This window comes from Ciconia boyciana, chromosome 1, assembly GCF_034638445.1.
Source record: "Ciconia boyciana chromosome 1, ASM3463844v1, whole genome shotgun sequence".
In the NCBI taxonomy this organism is placed as follows: Eukaryota; Metazoa; Chordata; class Aves; order Ciconiiformes; family Ciconiidae; genus Ciconia; species Ciconia boyciana.
In genome coordinates, this window is record NC_132934.1 from 194,824,438 (window position 1) to 194,845,327 (window position 20,890).

At 42.9% G+C, this 20,890-nt stretch overlaps 1 protein-coding gene across 4 annotated transcripts in view; it reads left to right on the plus strand.

Annotated features, from left to right (window-relative positions):
- The window catches only part of STARD13 (StAR related lipid transfer domain containing 13), a 147,864-nt gene that overhangs the window by 51,447 nt on the left and 75,527 nt on the right, over positions 1-20,890 (plus strand). Inside the window, exon 1 of one of the 4 annotated variants that reach the window (XM_072850369.1) lies at positions 19,932-20,155. The exons of 2 other annotated variants lie outside the window; for them this stretch is intronic. The gene's annotated coding sequence lies outside the window, so the exon portion shown is untranslated. Of the gene's footprint in view, positions 1-19,931; positions 20,156-20,890 lie in introns of those variants that run through there. One more of the 4 variants, XM_072850370.1, reaches the window with a different exon arrangement.

The window sequence follows — 20,890 nt, forward strand, 5'->3', positions numbered from 1 at the left end:
AAGAACTGAATTTCTTGTTGAGCAATTATCTTCAAAGCAACTAATACTAACTAATCTTCCGCACAAAATGATGAAGTTCTCTTGCATGGGAGAGACAGGCTGCAAAATCCTCTGATCGCTGCAGTCGTGTGATATGCTCAGTCTTCAGCAATGGAAAAAAGAGCTGAGAATAGGCAGGACAAGAGTGTGGGACACTGGCTGGAGACTCAGATTGTGGAAATCTTGCAGCCAAAACTAGAGTGAAGCAACGCATGGTAGGAAGGGCTGCACGGGCAGGCTGGGGGTGGTTCTTTGCCTTTGGAGGCTGAGGATGTTGTTCTCCTACGCCTTTGCCCCTCCCAGGATGATGCAATTCAGGTTTGAGAAAGTAGTGTCAGTGCCCAAACTCATGTTCAGACTCGGGTCCAAATCTTTCTCAACCACTCTGCTGAACTGTTAGTGCGTAAAATGACAGGCTGTACTGTTTCTGACTCGCAGTACATTATTAGAAAGGAAGGGAGTGTCCTCTGCTCTCAAGAAGAGAGAGGCCTCCTTTGTATTTTACTCTCACTGATGATTTATTACATCCAAAGAAATGCTTTTTCTTCTCAAGCCTCAGCTTTGGAAAATTACAATTCTAACATTTCCAAAGCCAATTTAGTTCTCATGGCTCGCAGTTTAATAGAACAGCTATGTTAGGGGCATCTCTCTGCAAGAAGTACTACTAATTTGAAAAACTTTGAATAAATATTCCTGAGGTTTTGTTTGACTTTTATGATAAAAAGTACTAAATGTATATGAAAAGGCAGGAATACAAAATGTGATGGTTATATGTCATTTAAATGACAATAGTATGAGTTAAATGTGTGCTTGCTTTTTAAAGATAATAGAGTCCTGCTTCTTGCAAATTAGCTAATAGAAATCATGTGATTAAGGAGCTAATGCAGTTTAAAACAGCTTTCTTGTTACAATAAGAAGGAGAAAACAAAATTTTGCTCTTGGTTTCACTTTACTGGGCTCATCAGCAATTGGAAAGTTGAAAACCAGCTGGTACCCAGCTCTATATCTATCCTGGGAATACAATTCAGCACTCAGAATATGACAGACTCCTATTTATCACCAGAGAAAGGAAATTGTATCAGTAAACTGTTCTTTACTGGAACCAAATTGTACTTTGTTTCTTGATTTCAGTGCCTATGGTTCTAGTCTCAGTGCTGCCCCCTTTCCTAAGCAGGAGGCATGCAATGATTTGTATGTTTCAATTAAGTTGCTATAAAAAATGAGTAGCTTGAGGGCACTGGTTTATTACTGGTATCCAACTCTGTTTTCATTTACTAAATGACATTCTGAAAGCTTCTATTCTGAACATAATCACCTTAGGGTATCCACTGAGCACAGCCCTGGATGATTCAATTATTGCTGAATGCTCTTCTCTCCCCAGAACATAGGGCTTTGCGCATTAGCAGCATGTTTAGTGTTTCACAGTTGTTCTCTTTGCACTCATCAGGGTTTTCCCAGGAACAAGCTGGAAGGATACAACTTGCTGCTGCTTCTTGAAAACATGTTATCTTTATGTCTCTTCTCACAGTAGCTGACTTCTCCAGATGAGTGTGTTAAAGCTGATGGACGTATGTTTTATTCTGTTTCTTTAAACTGCGCTTTCCCCTTACTGTTTATGAAACCTTTGCATGCTTTTCATAAAGCTAAATTACAGAAATTTACAGGACATGCAGTTCACATGGATAGTTAGACAAAAGTACAGTTTCCACGAAGTTTTCTTGGGAGCTGGCGTCAGAGAATCAAAATCACTACCAGCACATTGCTCTGTCTCCAAAACTGTCCCATATTCCACAGAACACAAAATAGTCCAGACCAAGAGGTAAACTGTGAATTTCAGAGCTGCAGCAGGTCTGCAATTTACAGGTCAGAGCAGTCAATAACTTTGCAGAGCTATGACAAAGAATTTTATATTTGAGAACAAAAGGCTGAAAAGAAGGAACGCGTCAAAGCTCATATATCCTTTCTGAAGGGCCATCAGGAGTGAATGCGTTAGCAAGTGCTGAGTGTCAATATTTTTGATTTTGTACAATTTTCCAAATTTCAGTTTACGTGGGACCCCACATTTAATAGGCAATTTTTGAGTAACAAGACAGCAGCCACTGGCTGAACTGCCACATATTTGAGTATTTCCTTAGTCATTAGTGAAAATCAGAAATGTGCAGGTTAGCTGAAGTCCCTTATCAGTAGTTATCCAAGGTAATTTTGTGCACCCTTCTCTCCTGACCCCTCAGCTGCTGCTGTTCCATTGCCAGTACTATTCCACCATATCCCTGGATGTGCGCTTCCTCTTCCTGACTAATCTAGGTACACACACTCAACACAAGTTTGAAATCTTTTTCCCCTCTGCTTTGTTACTCAACACCTCAGCCACCTCAGCTGCTCCAGCAGCTCAGTCCGAACACCCACGCCAGGGTATTCCTGGGCACACTGGTATTTTAGTCACTCAAACTTAAACTTTCTCTTTTATGGTGATGTGATGGGCTTGAAACATTTAGTAAAAGCATGCCAGATTTGAGAAACTTCTGGTGAACCAAGGTGTCCTTCAATAGCTCAGCTGGTGGGCTGCTGGGTGAGCCAGAGCTGTCAGGGTCCCCCGAGCTGGTACAGGGTCAAGTTTCCAGATTCCCTGTGCCCTCGTCAGGAGCTTGGCAATCATGGCAAAGACTTTCGTATGTGCAGCTCGGGGCACTTCTGTTTATGCGAGTGTCTTCTGAGTCCATGGACTTAAGACAGGTGACCTCAAAACACCTCAAAACTGTCAAGCCTGGAGCTCATGACAGGTGCTGGCTGCTCCTGGTGTTGCTGTTGTCAATGACTTGTGTCTTGATTTCATATCAAACAATGTGTCGTTGCATCCTTGTCCTTCAGATGGGAAATCAAGAGGCATTGGCAAAGGCCAGAGCCAAACACTTTTTTCCTGGTATTTCTGAAAGGTGAATATATTTGAATTTCAGTTTGGAAGAAAATTTAGAAAAATCACTTTTGATCCTGCTGAAAATTAAACGGAATTTCTACATCTCTTGCATGCGGCAAATAGCATAGACACATAGCTTCCCAGCTGCTCAACAACCCTAGAGCAAACGGAAGAATGTGAGAAGTAATGGCAGTGTTCATGAGTCTCAAGAGGAACAAAAGCTTGACAGAATATGGAAGCAGAGATGGGCTTACTGAAGACCAGAAAATGTGTATTTTTTTTCTCTTTTGTAACCTGGAAATAGATTTTTATTTCTAAAAGAACTTGAATGGCATACTAATTTCCCAAGGACTGATGTTTACATCCATTCAAGCTTGGCAACCAACAAAAATGTATTAGAGCTTAATTTCTATTGCTTCTGTAGTGCATGTGCTGTTGTAAAAACATGGGATACAAGAGGAAGTCAAGGCATAAAATATGAATCGAGACTTTATGAAGGCATTGTTAAAATCTTGCCATCTGTGATGATAGGAGGTATAATATTTCTTCCATCTGCAATTCAATGAACTTGCACCAATGCAAATCTGATAAAATCAAAGGGGTAGTCACTTCCAATTATTTTTATTAATGACCACAGCCTTAATCACTGTAAACATAGAGTTTCTGACACTTAATAGAAAGATTTGACCTCGTAAAGCTTAAACCCATTAGTTCATTTGGCCTGGCCTCCTGTCTGTCTCATGGCTTGTGTTGAGAACAGAATTTGGTTGTTTAGCTTCAGCATCCTTCCCCGAAACTCATCTTGTCTTGCCTTGGAGACAAAAATAAAAAAAAAAAAGGCAGAATCTACCACATTCCTTGGTAGTTTGATCTAGAGTTAACTTCTCTTGTATGAAACCCATACACTTAACTGTTAATTTGAATTTGTCTGTCCTCACATTCCAGACATTCTCTTGTGCTCTCTTCCTGGAATGAAGAGATCCTCACTGTCAGGTACCTCTGCACTCTGGTAAAACTATTTCTCAGACTTCTTTTTTAGGTAGGTGAAATTACTGCTGCTCACTATGCCATTACTTTATCCAATACTTAAATAATTCCTGTGGCTGTTTTTTGAAACATCTTGATTTTTTCAGAAAGGATGTCAAAGCTGTCCCCAACATCCTTCCCCAATTATTATTTCCCTGACATATCCTTAAGGATCAAATTACACAGTTATTTTTTCCACAGCTATTTCTCCACTCAGTCCTTTTTGGAATCGTTGACTTCACGATCACAGCATCTTTTCAAAGGATGCAGTCACTCACCTGAAGAAGGAATGAGTTTTACCTCCTAAGGGCAGGGGCTCTTTGGCCATATCTGCAGTGATGGAGGGCGGGTGAGAAGGTGCAGAAAAATTACAGATTATGGGAAAAAAAAAATTTGTTTCTAAGGAAAGCTTGACAATCCCTTTGTGGTTGTCATGGGGCAGGATGCTGCATTTTGAGCTTGACAGTTCAGCAGTGTTGAAATGGAGGAGCAGGAGAACACAAGGGCATTTGGGTGGGAAGTGAGTAGCATGTGCCTCCCATTTGCTGGGATGGTAATATGTTGGGTTTATTGCTCACAGTATGGATATGCAGTGATACTGTCCCGATATTGGTTGTGTCATATTTTTAGTATGTTTCTAGTAACTTCCCTGAAAACTGGTACATTTTAAGTTGAAAATCTCTTTTCACATATGTTCCAGTCAGAGTCAGCCTCTTGAAAATCCATTTAAAGAGCAAACCACAGGCCTTTGAAAAGAGAGGCAGGAAAATATTAAAAGCACTAAATTCAGCGATTTGGAATAAAGGAAGCTTAAAACAGACAACATCTGTTGTTTGCAATCCCATGGGATTTTCTACTTTTTTTCCAAATCCCAGCCCTTAATGAAAAGCAATGTCAGATTTAGAAAGGACAAAAAAAAATGGTTTATACAAAATTAGAAATGTGTCTGGAAAGCTGAAATCTTTGAGTATGTAAGCCAGTGTCTGCTCCAGATCTTTTTTTGCTAATGGAGAGAGGTCCAAGTATTGTCCACAACAGTTTTCAAATGCTACCATATATTTAATCAATCTACATTGAGATGAATATTGGCTGAGAAAAAGGATTTCAGTTTAATTTTTAATGGCCAAAACCAGCTGCAGAATTGGACCCAAAGATTTTTAGAAAGTGGGGACATCTCTGCACAATGCTAAGTGGAATTGCCATGGCACATACAATAGTGTAGGCTACTAAAATGGTTGTGGGATGACATAAATTTCAGGGAAATGCAAAATGCTTCCCAGAATAACCAGGGTTATTAAAATATTGCTAGAAATATTCTTTTATAGTCAACAGGTTTTTTAATAATAAATTTCAACATACTAAGTAGATGCATATGTAAATCACTTTCTGTCAAAATAACTTCTAGTATAAACTCTGTTTTCTTAAGGGTTTGGAAAACTTTAAAGCAGTTCTGAGGTATTGAGTCAACATATCAATGTCTTAACAATGTCGTAGCTGGCACTGCAGGACTTTTCAAGTATCCTGTGATTTCCAGCTTGAGTGTTAGAAAAGGAAGTGTAAAGGAAAGGATTCTGAAAATGGCTACAACACTTCACACTTTCCCTTGCTGCAGGTATAGGAATAGCCTTTTGGCAGTATAAGCTTGTCACATGCATCAAGATATTTTTGTACATTATGCCATGAAGCCAGACCATGAAATTGCTGAATTATGTAGTGATCTGGAAACAAACTGGCCTGCTATGGAGATTTCTGGCTTAAGAAGGGAATAAAGTTGATTGTGCAATGCAAACCTGAGCTTTTCTGCCATAAGTATGTCCCTGAAAATTTAAATTCTATCCTGCCTGCAAGTGAAAGTTCATGCAACCTCAGCTATGTGACGGAAAACCAGGCAAAATCTTTAGGTGCTTTGTTAGCAGTTGATCTGGTCTGGAGGGATCTGTCTTAAGTTATCGCTGTTCCTTGGTCAGCAAGTTGCACTGGTCAGGAGTGCCACCAAACCAACGTCCCTTCCCCTGCTGAAAATACAATTGCTATCCTTTTTTCCATCAGATATGTCTTGTCTCTGACATTCATGCTGGTGCAACCTTTTGGCTGGTCTTCAGAGCCCTGCTGCAGTCCAGCGTACAGTTACCTTCTTACTCAAAGCACCGGCTAATCTGGCATGTGCCGACTCTCCCTGCCAGCTGCCTTTGGCTGCCACACAACATTCAAGCACTTGTTTACCCATTCACAAAGACCTGTAAACTGCAGGTCAAATTAACCTTAATGATCCTTCACCATTTGCAGTCCAGAGGCACTCAGCTGGGATGCTGAAACTTTATGTCCCAGGGAAGAAGATTTTGGAGGATGACTGCATGGCCCTCTCAGGTGCTGTCAACCCATTGGAGTTCACTCCCTGGACACAGGCAGGAAGAGCCACGCAACAGAGGTCTTTGCTTAGAGCCTCCCTTCTTCCCCTCAATAATTACATTTGCTTAGGCAAATGAAGAGCTGGCAGGCTGAAATGTAGGCTGAAAGGCATGTGGTGCTAAGGAAGCCCTTCCCTTTGCACATACATACTATTACATGCCTATAGCAATAATAATTCCAATTTATCCATGAGCTGCACTGAGGAGTACTTGCAAGACATACATCTCTATTAAGCTATTTCACAGAGTCTTTACAAGCAGCTTGTGTATGGAAAGAATTCAAAAGCTCTGGAGTGCATCACAGATACATTTGTTAAAATGATGTATGTATGGCTATTTTTTGTCGACGGACTATAGACTAATGAAAAACTTAGTCATGTAACTTCAGCTCTGTGTTTGCATTCTTGTTAATGCTGCTACCACATCTCTGATACAGCAGAGTTGCAGTAGTACAAGGGAGGATTAGCTTGATTCCTAGCTTTCTCAATGATGCTGATATAGTTATTTTATTAAGGTCCCTATTATCTTAGCTTATCTTTGACTGCTCTGAGAGTTATGTATGCAAGTAAAAAGAAGGGGCATTTATTCTGGGGTAAATCCACCAACTCAGTTTAATATTGACAGGTTTATCTCGATTCAAGCCACTGTATATAGGATCCAAATCTGAGCCGACTTCTGACTGTGAGCACATAGGATTTCTTTTTGTGAATTTGGTACTGTTTCAATGTTTGCAGTAGCCCTGTAAGTATAGATGGTTTAAGGTTCATTCGCTGTGCAAGCTGACCATCTGCTCTCAGTAATTGCAAATTCACTTCCAGTATTAATAAACTGTTCCTGTGTTCTTGCATGTGTCTAAAATGCCTCAAGCAACTGTTCCTTCCTCATATGGAAAAGTCAGAGCAGCTGTTGGATTCACAAGGACTTCAGTGCTTGTCTCTTGCTACACTTCTGGCAGCAAATCACAAAGTGCAAATAACTTCTCTAACTGCCTAATAACTGCAAACCCATTAAGTGTAACTTCTGTGACACCAGGAAAAAAACTTGCTTTAAAAGAGCCCTAATGGGATTAGAGAGCGTGTGAACACCTGGGGTTGCTCTCAGGGCCGCCTGCTAACTGGAGCGTTAGAGATAAGGGCCCTGCTTCTCCTTGAGCGTTGGCCAGAGGAGCTGCGTGATGCCCAGTGGATCCAGGGCCGGAGCCGGGGCTGGAAGTGTGAGATGGAGATGGACCTCCCCATCTCCAGGCACCCCCATCCCTCCCTGTCTCCTTCATAAGGTGGAAGGATGCTCACGCTACATGCCACGTTTTTCTTTTGCTAACAAACCAACAGGATTCTGTCTTCTTAACGAAAAACTGTCTTCTTCATGAATGCAGCCACATCTGTCTTGTATTTATTTAGCCTTCTTTGATAAAGGACCAGCCCCAGGAAGAGCTCAAGGCACTGTGTTGCACAGTCACAGAATCACAGAATCGTATAGGTTGGAAAAGACCTTTAAGATCATTGAGTCCAACCGTAAACCTAACACTACCAAGACCACCACTGTCCCATGTCCCTAAGCACCTCATCCAAACGTCTTTACCTCCAGGGATGGCGACTCAACCACTTCACTGGGCAGCCTGTTCCAATGCTTGACAACCCTTTTGGTGAAGACATTTTTCCTAATATCCCATCTGAACCTCCCCTGGCACAACTTGAGGCCATTTCCTCTTGTCCTATCACTAGTTACTTGGCAGAGGAGACCAACACCCACCTCGCTACAGCCTCCTTCCAGGTTGTTGTAGAGAGCGATAAGGTCTCCCCTCAGCCTCCTTTTGTCCAGACTAAACAACCCCAGTTCCCTCAGCCGCTCCTCACAAGACTTGTGCTCCAGACACTTCACCAGCTTCGTTGCCCTTCTCTGGACACGCTCCAGCACCTCAAGGTCTCTCTTGTAGTGAGGGGCCCAAAACTGAACACAGGATTCAAGGTGCGGCCTGACCAGTGCCGAGTACAGGGGCACAATCACTTCCCTAGTCCTGCTGGCCACACTATTTCTGATACAAACTTCCCTGCTTCCCTGCGCACTGGTTTGGGCCTCCTGCTCTGGAGCTGCAGCCACAGCATGAGCTCCGGCGTGGGCATCCCTGCGCACTGCATGGGGACAAGCCAAGCGCTGCGGCCGGAGGGTCCCCGTCAGCCCCCGTGGGGAGGGCGGGCAGCCTCAGCCCCCTGAGTCAAGGGGGCTCCACCGAAACACTCTCTCCTGCACCGAGGTACTTATCAACAGCTACCACTAAGTACCCTTGTGAAATGCAAAACCCAAAATCCTGTTGCGCACTGAACTGCACAAGTTGTATATTTGGGCACAGACCTCCTGATCACTAGTTTCTTGCAAAACAGCTGTCAAAGGACAAAGTGACACTCACGTTTTGCATAATATCTTAATGCTTTGGGGTATCTGCCCACTAACCAAAAGGGACTTAAACCCACAGTCTGCAAATTTTAATAGAATACATGCCCACAGGGTTGCCAAGTACTTGAGGGCAATGCAAGGAAGAGGAATAAATACAGATTTTCACTAAGGTATTGGTTTTTATTGGGTTGCCCTGAAATTTCCTTTTAAGAATCATGTGAATTAGTTATGGTAACAGAATAGTTATGCTGTTTAATGATCTATGGCAAAGGTGTGGAAAACATGTCAGAGGTTGTAGAAGACGCAAAAGTATTTAATTAATCCAGACGGCAGAAGATAAAGGGACTTAAACAGGACATAATTAAGCTAGGTATATGAACAGTACAACGGCAGATGAAATTCAACATTGCAGAAAGCAGGGCAATCAATAACTGCAAGGAATAATCTGATCTTCATTGACCCTTTGCAGGTTTCTAGATAACCTGTAACAAATTAAGTTTGCGAAAAGACATTTAACTCTGATTTTCAGCCTTAGGCTCTGTAGGGGCCACGTTCCTTTGCCTCCTGTGGAAGTCAGGGTTTAATGTTCTCCCTTGGAGTGCAGCTCTGTGCCGGTCTCGTCTCCAAACTTTTGCCAGTTTCACTGTGTCTCACATGCAGGGATGTGATACGATCTCTGAATAACCCAGCAAACCCCAGTTTCAACTCAGTTAAAACGGGAGGAGCTGAGTTTCTGCCAGTATTGCTTCTTTTGATTATACCATCCTTATGTGTTTCTCGGCATACCGAGAAACATCCTCAGGTTTCTTCCCCACACACCAGCCTTCACCGTGGTTTTTCTGTGCACGCGTGTTTGTTGCTGCAGTTCTCCAGCAAACTCTGCTCGTTCAATCCCGCTCACGCTTGACATCCTTTCTGTTGACTGCTGCAGCTTGCCAGGCTCTCATGAGTGATGTTCAAAAGGAAGAATTGATTTTAAAATGGCCCATTATGTTTGACTACTCATTGTTTACTTTGGGCTTGTCATGGAGGAGTAGCTTCCCTCCAGCCAGCTGCATTGCACACTCCTCATCCTCTGCCTCATCATCATCCACCTCCTCCTCCCGGGTTTCCAGTTGCAGGTGAGCAGGGCTGGCTGCCCACAGCAGGTCCTGCTGCTCCCACCGGCCTGCCAGGGCTGGGGTGCCTTGCTCCGCAAACGAGATTTTAAGATTTTTATGCCAGAAGAAAAAAATTCTCATTTTTGCTGTTTCCCATTCCTCATCTCCTTTTCACTGGGTTCCGACAGCTGGGGCCGGAGCAGGCATAAGGGCTTCACGGCCTCTAGCGGGCAACGGCCGGAGCTGCAGGACTTCCCAGCCACTACATAAATCCATGGAACACAGTTTTTTTAAAAATCAGTAGATGTTTTCCCCGATTCCCTATGGAAACGAGGCTTACACAAACGCTCCCTCTGTGTGTGCTGTCTCCACTTCACACCCTCAGTAAATCTGGAGCCTGATTTCAGGTTAATTTGACTGAGGTGTGGAGATTTCACAACCAGTGCCTCTAGGGTTTGTGTCAATAGATCTGCCTGCACCGAGGAGAAACTTTTAACACTCTTTCTAACAGCAAGGCTGTTATTTTGCAGCTTCACACAGTACAAGACACCAAAATAGCGGCATCAGAGAGAGATTACGTGTATGGAAAAAGCTGCTTGGAAATCCGTTGTGAATCAGCCTTATTTGTTCACATGCTCATAGAAGTTCTGACCCTTAATTTTATTTGATAATTTGGTTAGTGTAGACTCAAAGAACATCATGTCTCTTCCATGGCACTGTCAGACAGTCCTGCTGGGAAGGGAGACAGGCCACACTCCAGGTTGCTGGTACTGCCCAGACTATCACAGCGCACTGCCTACTTCATCGCTTATAAGCCTAAATGGGTGCTTGAAAGACAACCCAATTCTTGATTCTCTTTCTGGTTTTAGCTTCCCTATTCAGACTGGTTTATAACAGCAGTCATTAAAATATAGCAAATAGAAATAAGGCTCATAGATTCTTCATCAGAGTTCAGACAAGCTGTTCCCTTATGTCAGTAAGAACAAAGGAATGACTATTCCTTTGACAGTGAAATAAATCCTTTAGATTACTTAAAATGAAAAACCTTCCTGAAAAATGGTTGCATGCATGATGCCTTTTCTCCTCCTTATTTTTGCTTGGCTGTAGTAAAGAAGAGATAAAAGATATGAAGCCTCACTTTGGGATAATCCAACAAAATAGGCAGTTCTTCAAGTGAACAAGAAGGAAGTGTGTCGTCTCCTTCGTCATGACTCGTTTCTTGTAGCATTTCATTTTTGTTTGAAATCCTCTTTCTCAAGTCAGATGTTGGATGTCTTGCTTTACTTAGTGCATCTGAAAGTATTTTTTAAACATAGTGAAACCATTTTAGGTTGAAGTTGTAGGAAGGTGATCTGTAAGTGTCCCTGAAGTGGTTAGGATCTGACTTCTCATTTAAAAGCACTTATTTCTCATGTGTTACAAACACTTGAAATGCAAAATTACTGGTAATGACTTTTCTGAGTTCCTACCACAAATGCCAAGCCTGTGAAGATTGAAAATGACTCACATGGAACCATTCAGCTTTGTCCTTGGGTACAAAATATCTTGCAGAGGGTTTTTTTTCCTCTCATTTTTCCTAGAAGTGATGTTTGAAAACAAAACCACAGTGTGGCCTTTTTGTGCTAGGAAGTCTTTGTTGCTTTTGCCAAGAGAGTTAGAGGAGGACAAGGCCGAGTGTGGCATCATATGCTTTCGGTACACAAAAATATGTCTAATTGGGACCATCTTAGGAGGTAGTAGGGTGATGTAGATGAAATCAAATCTCACTGTCTCTGACTCTTCTGAAAAATCCCTTCTCTTTCTGTACTCAGGCTCTTCATTTCTAAAACCCAGTAGTGGCCTCTGTCTTGGCTGCAACAGCTGTAAATGATAGTCTCACGTGTCCGGGTAGCTTCCCATCACTGACATACATAATCAAGATCCTTACAGCAAATCTGTCTTTTCAGGAAATGACTTTGGGAGAATCCATCATTTTGTTTGCCCAAAGCTGCCTAAGGTACTGCTAGTTTTTGTTCTTCTTTCATTTTTTCACCCTCTGTAAAGCACGCTGAAAGATCTGGAGGACTATAGTGATAGAAATATGATTAGTAAAGATTTTTGTGCATGTGTGTGATGAAAGAAAACAAATTTGTCAATAGCCCAGCTTACCAAAAAAGCAAACGTTAGTTCTTTGGGTTTCTGAAAGGTCAGGGAGACAACATTTCATACCTCAAGCATGCTGAATTTTGCTCGAAAAGAGTCTTCATGTTTTTTAAAAAAGAAATTTTATGCTGTGCAATAGTCACAAACCAGACTCCTTTGCTTTCTCTTCCATCAGTGTGAGGATGGGAGAATCACGTACTGACCGGCACCGCTAACATTGAGACGTCATGTCCATTTCCTAAGTGTTTGTTCAAAATAAACCTGCGATATCTTGATTTCGGACTGTTAAGTTCCAGAGCAGTTCCTCAGATGGATTGTCAGCATGTAAGCATTTTTTCTTCTGATGTTTGAGGCAGGGCTGTGCAGAAAAACTGTCTTTTCCTGTTGCTTAGAAACAATCTTCTGTGATAAGCAGCACCTTTCTTTATTTTAACGAATCCCACCTTAAAATCTCTGGGAAATGCACGATAATCTGCAAGGGGTGAGGTAAGCCTTCTAGCCTTGTTTGGAGTTGGTTTCGTTGCAGGAGGCTAGAGGTCTTAGCTATATGGTTGTGCTGTGAAAACTTCATATTTTTGGTAGAAATGAAAGAGGAGGTGCTGGGACACTTGTTTCCTCCCAAGCTCTAGGCTGCACTAATATAACTAGTAAAAGTCTTGCAACAGGAGAGTTGCTTTGTGGAGAGTTCTGCTTGTCTGTTTTCATAAGTATGGTTATGAATTTTTGCATATAAATGTAAGAGTTGAGTTGCCATAGGGTATTTAAGGCCTGGCATACTTCACGCAACTTGCTTTCTACGAAGAGGCTTTCGGATGCTGGGAGCGTTCTGGCCATAATTAAAACATTTCTGCATTTAGATGCTGCTTCTTATTTCTGATCTGGAAATGTATTTTGGCCAGACCTTAAGAAAATTAATATGAGAAGTATGTCAACTCTGAGATGCCATATATCCTATTGCATTTACCTTGATATATTTTACGTAGTCTCAGATCCTGCCTGCTCATAAACACGGTGTTTGGGAATACAGTAGTCTTGTCAGATAAATTACCTGTCATAGTCACAGACCTGGCATTGAGATATGATGGTGGAAAATCTATACTTAGGCTGTGGCACAGTCAGTGCATTAACTACGGCTCCGGTGAGAGACAGAAGAAATTTCACCCTAGGCAGCGATCATACCTGATTTCAGAAACTTCAGCAGCCCAGCTAGAGCAGTATTTGGAAGGAGGCCCTTGAAGTTTTAGGCAGTACAGGATGTGTTCTTGGCCATTTACTGCTCTCCAAGCCAATGGTAAGCTAGCACTTGGCTGGGTACTTGGGGAAGGCTCTGTTTCCATACGTATTAGCGCTCAAAACCATTAAGTGTTCCACAGCTTTTATAAGACGAGTAGTTACATCCTGTCGGCAGAAATTACTCCCGCTGCTTAATTTGGAAACCATATTCTTTGCTTCCAGTCTTGTATTGTTGCACTGCAAATAGCAGCTGCATTTTCTGCCCAGGGTGGTGGCACTTCTCTCCGACACGTACATGGGGGATGATAATGATGGCGATGGTGTCCCTTGGGATGACATTTCAGGTTTGCTTGTGACTGAGGTCATTTTAAACAGTGCAGGCATATAGCTTCAGAAATCCAACTTTTCTTCACAGCAACAAAAATAACTTTTCTAGCTCTCGTTTCCCTGCAGAAGGGATCCTGAGTCAGCCCCTGGATGCACTGGGTCTTGAGGCAAATGCTGATGCTGAACTTTTCTCTCTTACTCCCTGCTTTTTAAGCCTTTTATGTACAGAAGGAAATTAGCACTCCAGATGATTATTGTCTGTTAGTGGTGGTTTTAATTACTGATTTTCAGGACACCCAATTAACTTTTTGCTGAAAACAAGGTTTTTTTCCTCCCCTGAAGCAAGCCAGTGATTCACATTTTAATATAAACTTTTAAAAAAGTTTGACTCGTGCAGTAATTCCAAGAATTTTTATTTCTGAGCTCTTTGAAGCATTTGAACAAACTAATGAAATACCATGCGTCTGCCATACACGAACTGAACCTCATGTTAAACAGGGCTCCTGTCACTGAAGGGCAGTAAGTGCCATTTTCAGGCCCTTGGAGATGCCTTGTCCCACAGGATCACCTTAGCGGGAGCGTATGGCCGCGATCTCCCAGGTCCCAGCCTGCAGGAGCAAAGAGGCAAGGAGGAGACGCCGCTGAATTGAGCACAGCACTACTGGTCCCTGGGAATGGAAACATATCAGGGAACAGAGCTTTCTGAAGAGTGTTGGGAATCAGGACAGGATTTATCACCCGGTTTCGTCAAAGCAAAGCAAACTGCTTTGGGCTGGGCTCTGGGAGCCCCTGCTTTGCAGCGAGGCAAGCAGGTAGATCAGCAGTCGTTCAGTCGCGTGATGAGTAAAGCAGAGAGGTCTTGCTTGACTTTCATAAGTGAGACTCAAGCTGTAGAGTTTAGAGTTGAAAAACATTTATATTGGCTATTAAAGGGAACACATGTGACACAGAGATATGCCATGTAAACTCCAGAGATTTTCCAGCAGGAGAAAGACTCTGAAAAGCTAAATGAGTACCAAGTATAAATGAGAGAGGTTTTCCTGAAAAATAGGTTAGGTAATACATATTTGGATCCTTCAAAGAATGTGTTTTATATTAAAATGCAAAAGTGTATGGCTTTCTCATCAGGTGGAGATAGTACAACTGTCCTACTTTACATAACCACAGCAATAGTAAATGAATGACAAATAGTTCGGGATCCCTTTGGGAAATGGCAATCTTAGCTAAGAGCATCCACTGCATGAAAACTGCCCAGGAAAAAAATCCCCACTCAACATATTATCGTTACAATTTTCTGCTTTAGATGGGAAGTTTTCAAATCACTTTCTTCTTTTGATTTTTGCCTTGAAATATCCATTTTGATGCCGAGTTTCAAATAGTAATAACCCAGATATTATTTGTCCTTTTCCCTTGTCTTTTTTGCTGAAAGCATATCCATGTTACCCAGCACTTTATGTTCCCTCCTCTCTGTAACTTTTCAAAATTTCATAATCTTTAGGAAAAAATATGAGTGTGTTTGTAGGGGAAACCTGAAGACAGGGTTTGCCTGGCCCTGGTAGCACAAAATACAACCTTTGCCTCGAGTTTTCCTCCAGAATCTGCCAGGGTTAGCGCAGGACGTGCGATAATAAAACAGGATGAAAGGGAAGCGGCAAGCGGTGGGGCACTGGCTCCATGTGCCCTGCCTCTATGGGCAGCTCCGTTTGCAGTTGTACGGGGGTTATCGGTGGCATGGTACTGTGATCAGGGGATAGCAGCAGGAAATACCGGCATAATCCAGGAGGCTGGCAGTTGGGAACAACGGAGGAGATGAAAGGCTTGAATGTGTTTGCAGACTGGACAATAATTGCAAGTCACTCCCAAAACGTGGCCTGGCAAGGCAGCCTGGCCGTCGGCTCTGTCCGGCGATGTATTTCCACAGGAGAGGCGAGTACCTGGAGCACGTGGCCCCATCTGCAATACTGCGCTCGGTTCTTGTTCCCCACGTTCCAGCCCCCATTCAACTTGCGTCGGTGGATTCAGAAAAGCTGTTAGAGGGGAAATGGCTTATTTTATCAAAGGAGACTTGAAACAGTGGCTGTGTTTTAGTCTCCTGTCCGCAGGCAGAACAAGACTGCTCTCATTGCCTACAACTGGAGGGTAAACACCAATGAGGGGAAAACAGCCTGTGAGCTGGAGGACCATGTAGCCCACCCGTGAATAAGTTTCAGCTGAAAATGGAGCTCATGACCACCAGAGGAGCAAGGCTGCAGAGCAGTGGTGGGGAAGAGATGTTGGGAGACACAAGTGCTCATCTTCATAGATGAGCATCTTCATCTTGCTCATCCTCCCAGCAGTGTCATCGTATATGTTGCTTCTTCTCAAGGGGCTCAAAATGTTTCCAAATCTGTCTAGAAACTCATGCATGCTGTCTTAGCAAAGCAAACTCTGACAGTAGGAAGAAATAATGTGTTCTTGAGTATATTAAGAGTTTTAGGATGCAAAATATAAGGGTTTTAATAATTCTATTTACCACATTATAAGCAAATACACTGCAGTCAGAGTGCCTTTAAACTATTAAAACTTTTGCCCTGACAGCCTCATGGTAGAAGGTCCAACATATTAAATGTATTCAACTACCGAAAAGAGTCCAGGGCCAAGCAGGTGTAGCCATCTTGGCTGTATTGAGGAGGCTGAGCTTTTATATTTACAAGTCGCTGAGGGAAAATGGCAAATAATTTATTCCTCCTCCTTACCCCCCAGTGTGGTTGTGGGGAGCTGAAACTATTTGTGAACTTGATGTTTCAGCAGGGCCAGAAGACCAAAGGGGCCGTTGGACTTGAGACCTCCTGGGGACCTTTCCAACCTGAATTACTCCAGGGCCCTGTGATTTTATGATCCAGCTTTTTTAAGGACAAGGCAGGGCAGACTTTCACCAGATCCTATGGAGCTCTGTGGTTGCTCCCTCTGCCATAGTTTCATCACAGGGTCTGTGAGTGCTGAAGGTCCTTGGATGGAGTCCTAGCTCCTTGCAAAGGAGCTCTTTACATCAAGGTGAAAGGTCTTTCTCTGACAAAAGTCCACCCACCAAAATGTTTGCTCATGTTTCTTCTGGTGATTTCCCAAGTGTCAGCAGAGGGAGAGGCTACAGGTCAGAAGGCCCAAATGAAGATCTGTGTGGCACCCTAAGCTCTTCCCCAGCAGAGCTTTCTTGCCTGTGGAACATCTGGGCAAGGGATCATCCTACCAATTGAATAAATCTGTAGGTCTCCAAGTCTTTCACTTCATAGGGCATTTTCGAAGCTCTTTTTAAATGATAATGAGACTAATTAGCAACACGTGACCTCTTATACCTGACCTTTGGAGTCACAGTTTGGGAAGTACTCTCTGATTTTTTATGGCAGTCAGATCTGGTATCTAGTCTCAGCAGATCTCACAACTATCTCCAGCTGAGGAGGAAGTGAGGGCTGCAGTATCTGCACAACAGTGTCAAGAGGAACTATCCTACTGCCCTTCATCCCTGGGGCGACATCTGTACTACTGAACCAAGAAGGGTCAGGGATCCCACGGCCAGGGGACATAGACTGACTCATGTTCACACTGCTTAGGAGAAGGTTAGTTGGAATGGTCCAAAACAGAGCCAGAGAGAGAACCAGCAAAAAGCTTGCAGGTAAGCAACACAGATGATCTGGCTCCCAGGACCTGAGCTCATTCGATGGCCATCTTGTGTTCAGCCATACTGGGCTACTGTAGGGCTGTGTTCACAATTAGCATGTAGTGTGTCCCAACAGGAGAAGATTTGCAGAGGGAAACAGTCCTGATAAAATAACATCTATGCTACCACATTTTGCTGTTTCATTGTAGATTTACTCTAGTTTGAGCCTGTGAACTGAACGCTCACTAGTGGTGGGATCAGATCTTCCCATTCATCCCTAAGGAATGCAGTGCACTCTCTAGAACCAAAGCACATGGAGGATGATGTAGAATAAATGTATTTCTTTTCACCTGCAGCAGGCTTTTTTTTTCTTGTTATCAGATGATGGTCAACAGTCTCAGGGCAATAAAAGAACAAATCTTGCCCTATGTGCCATAACCATTACTCCAGCCAGTAGACAGAATGCTCTGTAAAAGTCCTTGGAAGATTCCCATCCTGGGTTTATATAGTGCATGTCACACTGTGGTATCGAGCTTTTAATCTCCTCTTACAGCCTTTGCTAGAGATTCAAAATTCTGTTATTATTCAAATGGATATGTACCACTGATTGGTCTCATTTATGGATTTTCAAGTACATTTTAAAGGTCAAGCAAGTAATTTTAATCAGTCGTGTTTTTTTCACAGCTGATAAGTATTGAATGTACAGCAGCACCTGGAAAGCAGATTAATTATATTTGCCATTATATATTTGAATCAGGCGCAGGGATGGTGCTTCTCCCCTGCTCGTTTCACTCTCTGTCATCGAGTTACTGGCACTGATCAACCAGTGCATCCACAGGAGAGCACTGTCGTTGCAGCACTTCAAATCTGAGTCACAGCTGCTTGGACGGGGGCCCAGGACCCATGTCTTATGGCTGCTGATTAACAGAGTAGTAGCTGCATCAGAGCAGTGCCGCCCTCGGCTCAGAGCATTCCTGGCTACTTAATCCATGCTGCTTTCTTCTAGGCTGCCTGGCTAGTAACCATTTGGAAATTTGGCTGGCGTAGTTCTCAAATTCTTGTGTGCAGGCCACTCATGGAGTGGTTGTGGAGAGCTGTTGGATCACAAGATGACAACTGACTGTCCTCAGTTACTGTCTGCAGAATTGTAAGCAAAGAAAATGAAAATATTTTCCCATTTCCACAAATGGCTGTCACAGACTGGGAGCCAGGCTTGAGCTCAGGTGCTGTAGCATCAGCTTCTACCATGTGAACTAAAGGGCTAACTTGTGGGAGCAGTAGTACACACAGGGATGGGCAGCAAGGCTGACCAGCCCTGGCACGAAAAGGATGAGATTCTTCAGCTTAAAAAGAAAAAGAGGATTAAATGGGATCTGACAGAGCCCGTGAAGTCATCTATCATGTGGAAAAACTGAACTTGTGAGAATGGTGGGGCATGTCATGAAGTGGTTAGGTAGTTGGTCTAAGTAGACAGAAGCGCTTTTTTTCCACTACGTTTTTGGAACGCATTAGGGTTGGGCGGAAGAGACTTCAAAAAGGGGCAAGATCCACTCAAACAAGACTGATGACGCAGTCATCCGGCTCCAGCAGCTGGCCGGGGAAGCCCCCAGGTCCCTGCTTGCCTGGAGCTGAGCGGTACACCTGGGAAAAGCGGATCCCAATACACGCTGCTCTTGCACCCTTCTCTGAGCTTCTGGTAGAGCTGAAACTTGAGGGGTCCTTGATCAAGCCTACAGCAGCAGCGCAGCTGATCTTCAGCAATCCCCAGCTGAACCATCCATGGGCAGTGCTCGGGAGACCCTGTGTGCCACCGGGACATGATCAGCTCTTAGTGAAGAAGGAGACGGCTTTAACCATCGGTCAGAGGGCAGAGAGCCCTGCCGACACTTTCAGCTGGGATGCGGCTCTCACCATAGAAAAACCCAAGGACCCCAGGATTTTGCAGCCCATTCAGACTGTATCCAGATCTGCCCAGTCATTTTTAATTTCCACAGCACAGTTTCTTAAGGTCTGGAGAGTGGAGGATTAAAACAATTTACAGTTTACAGAAACTCGGCTCTGTTTTGCTCTGTTCATGGGAACAAAGTTCGTAGCGCTGGTTTTATGGTTCCACCTTGCTTTTATACTCCACACTTTGTTAAACATGATAATGAGTTCAACACTGTATAGTACACTCAGTGCTGTGCAGAAAATAAAAGTATTTCCTGCCCACACTTCAAAAGAGCTGCTACGATGGTAAAGACTCTTTCAAGCTTAGGGCTGCTAGCCTAAACAGTATGTACGCTGGGTTAGTCTGTCAAAAAGCTCTGTATTGCAAATGTAAATTTATCTTTGTAGGAATGACAAGCTCCTGTTCAAAGTGAAACATTATATAAAGCAGTTCACTGAGGCAGTATGTTTTACCATATTCCCCTTCTGGAACAGAGAGGAGTTTTGTATTACATTAATCAGCTTCTAAGCCCTGAAGGTCACAATTATCTGGCCACTATTTTTCAGTATTAGTGATTTTAGTACATGATTAACTTTCATGTGTGCATCATTAAGATGAGGAATTGTTTTTGAAGTTTCAAATAGAGCAGCAGGTCTTAGCTGTAGTATTTGCCATACTTGCTCAGCCACTGTTAAAAGGGATGATTTATAGAAAATCCAGCTGTGAGTTTTCATTTCTTCAAGAGCAGGAGGCGGGACTAGAAACGAACCTAAAACCAAGCGGAGCATTGATCAGAGTAGAAATGATGTAGAGCACAGCTCCGCAGACAACAGCTAAGCATCGTGGAAGTATTAGCTGGCAGCGATAAGGAGCCGGAAGCAGCGCTTGGTGACAGAGGAGCCATCTGTCAGAAACTGGGAATCCGATTTCAAGAGAGCAGAAAATGAAGTACAGAAGAAAGTGATTTTGGTTCAAAGGTACAGTGAAGCCCAAGGATATCTGTGGACAGTAAGTTTCTATACTGTAGCAGGGATGTTTAATACAGCAGCTAGTACTGTTTGGAAGGGCTTTTCAGCTTTGAAAACAGACATAAGTAGCTCCTTTATAAACTAGCTTTTACTTAAAATTTTTTATTGCTTTTTAAGATGTAACTAAGCTTATCTGTGTGAGGTGGCTTGTTTAAAAACTTGTAAACAAACTTTAACACTGCTGGTGTCCATCACTTCAGAGGGTGGTTTTGTTTAATAAGGTCATCTCCTGTCGAGGATAAGATTTGTTCATAACCTTTCTGAAAAATATCTTAGAAGAAAGGACTGCTTTGGCCCCAGTTGCGAGGTGAAAAAGGGTGAGCAAGAATATTTTTTCTGGAAAGGGGAAAGGAGTTCCCACCCAAATAGATCTAAACTAACTGGAACTACAGTGAATAAACACCCCGGGGCTAAATCCTACCCTCACTTACACTGATGTAAGTCAGGTTTATGTCTACTGCAGTTAATAAAATTACTCCTGATTTAATTAAGGATAGAATTTGGTTGCACATTTCTTAATAATGAAAAAGCCCCATGGTTCTTTCCAAAGTGCATTTTATGTTAACAGATTATTAAGGACTTACTTTAAAATACATTAAAATTAACTGTAAACTCACATTGTGATGTATCTTTTGTCATATATTTGTATCCTTCTTTGAAACTAGCACAAAAGCCAGCATGAGATATTGTAAGCTATCCTATTACTTCTTGTTAG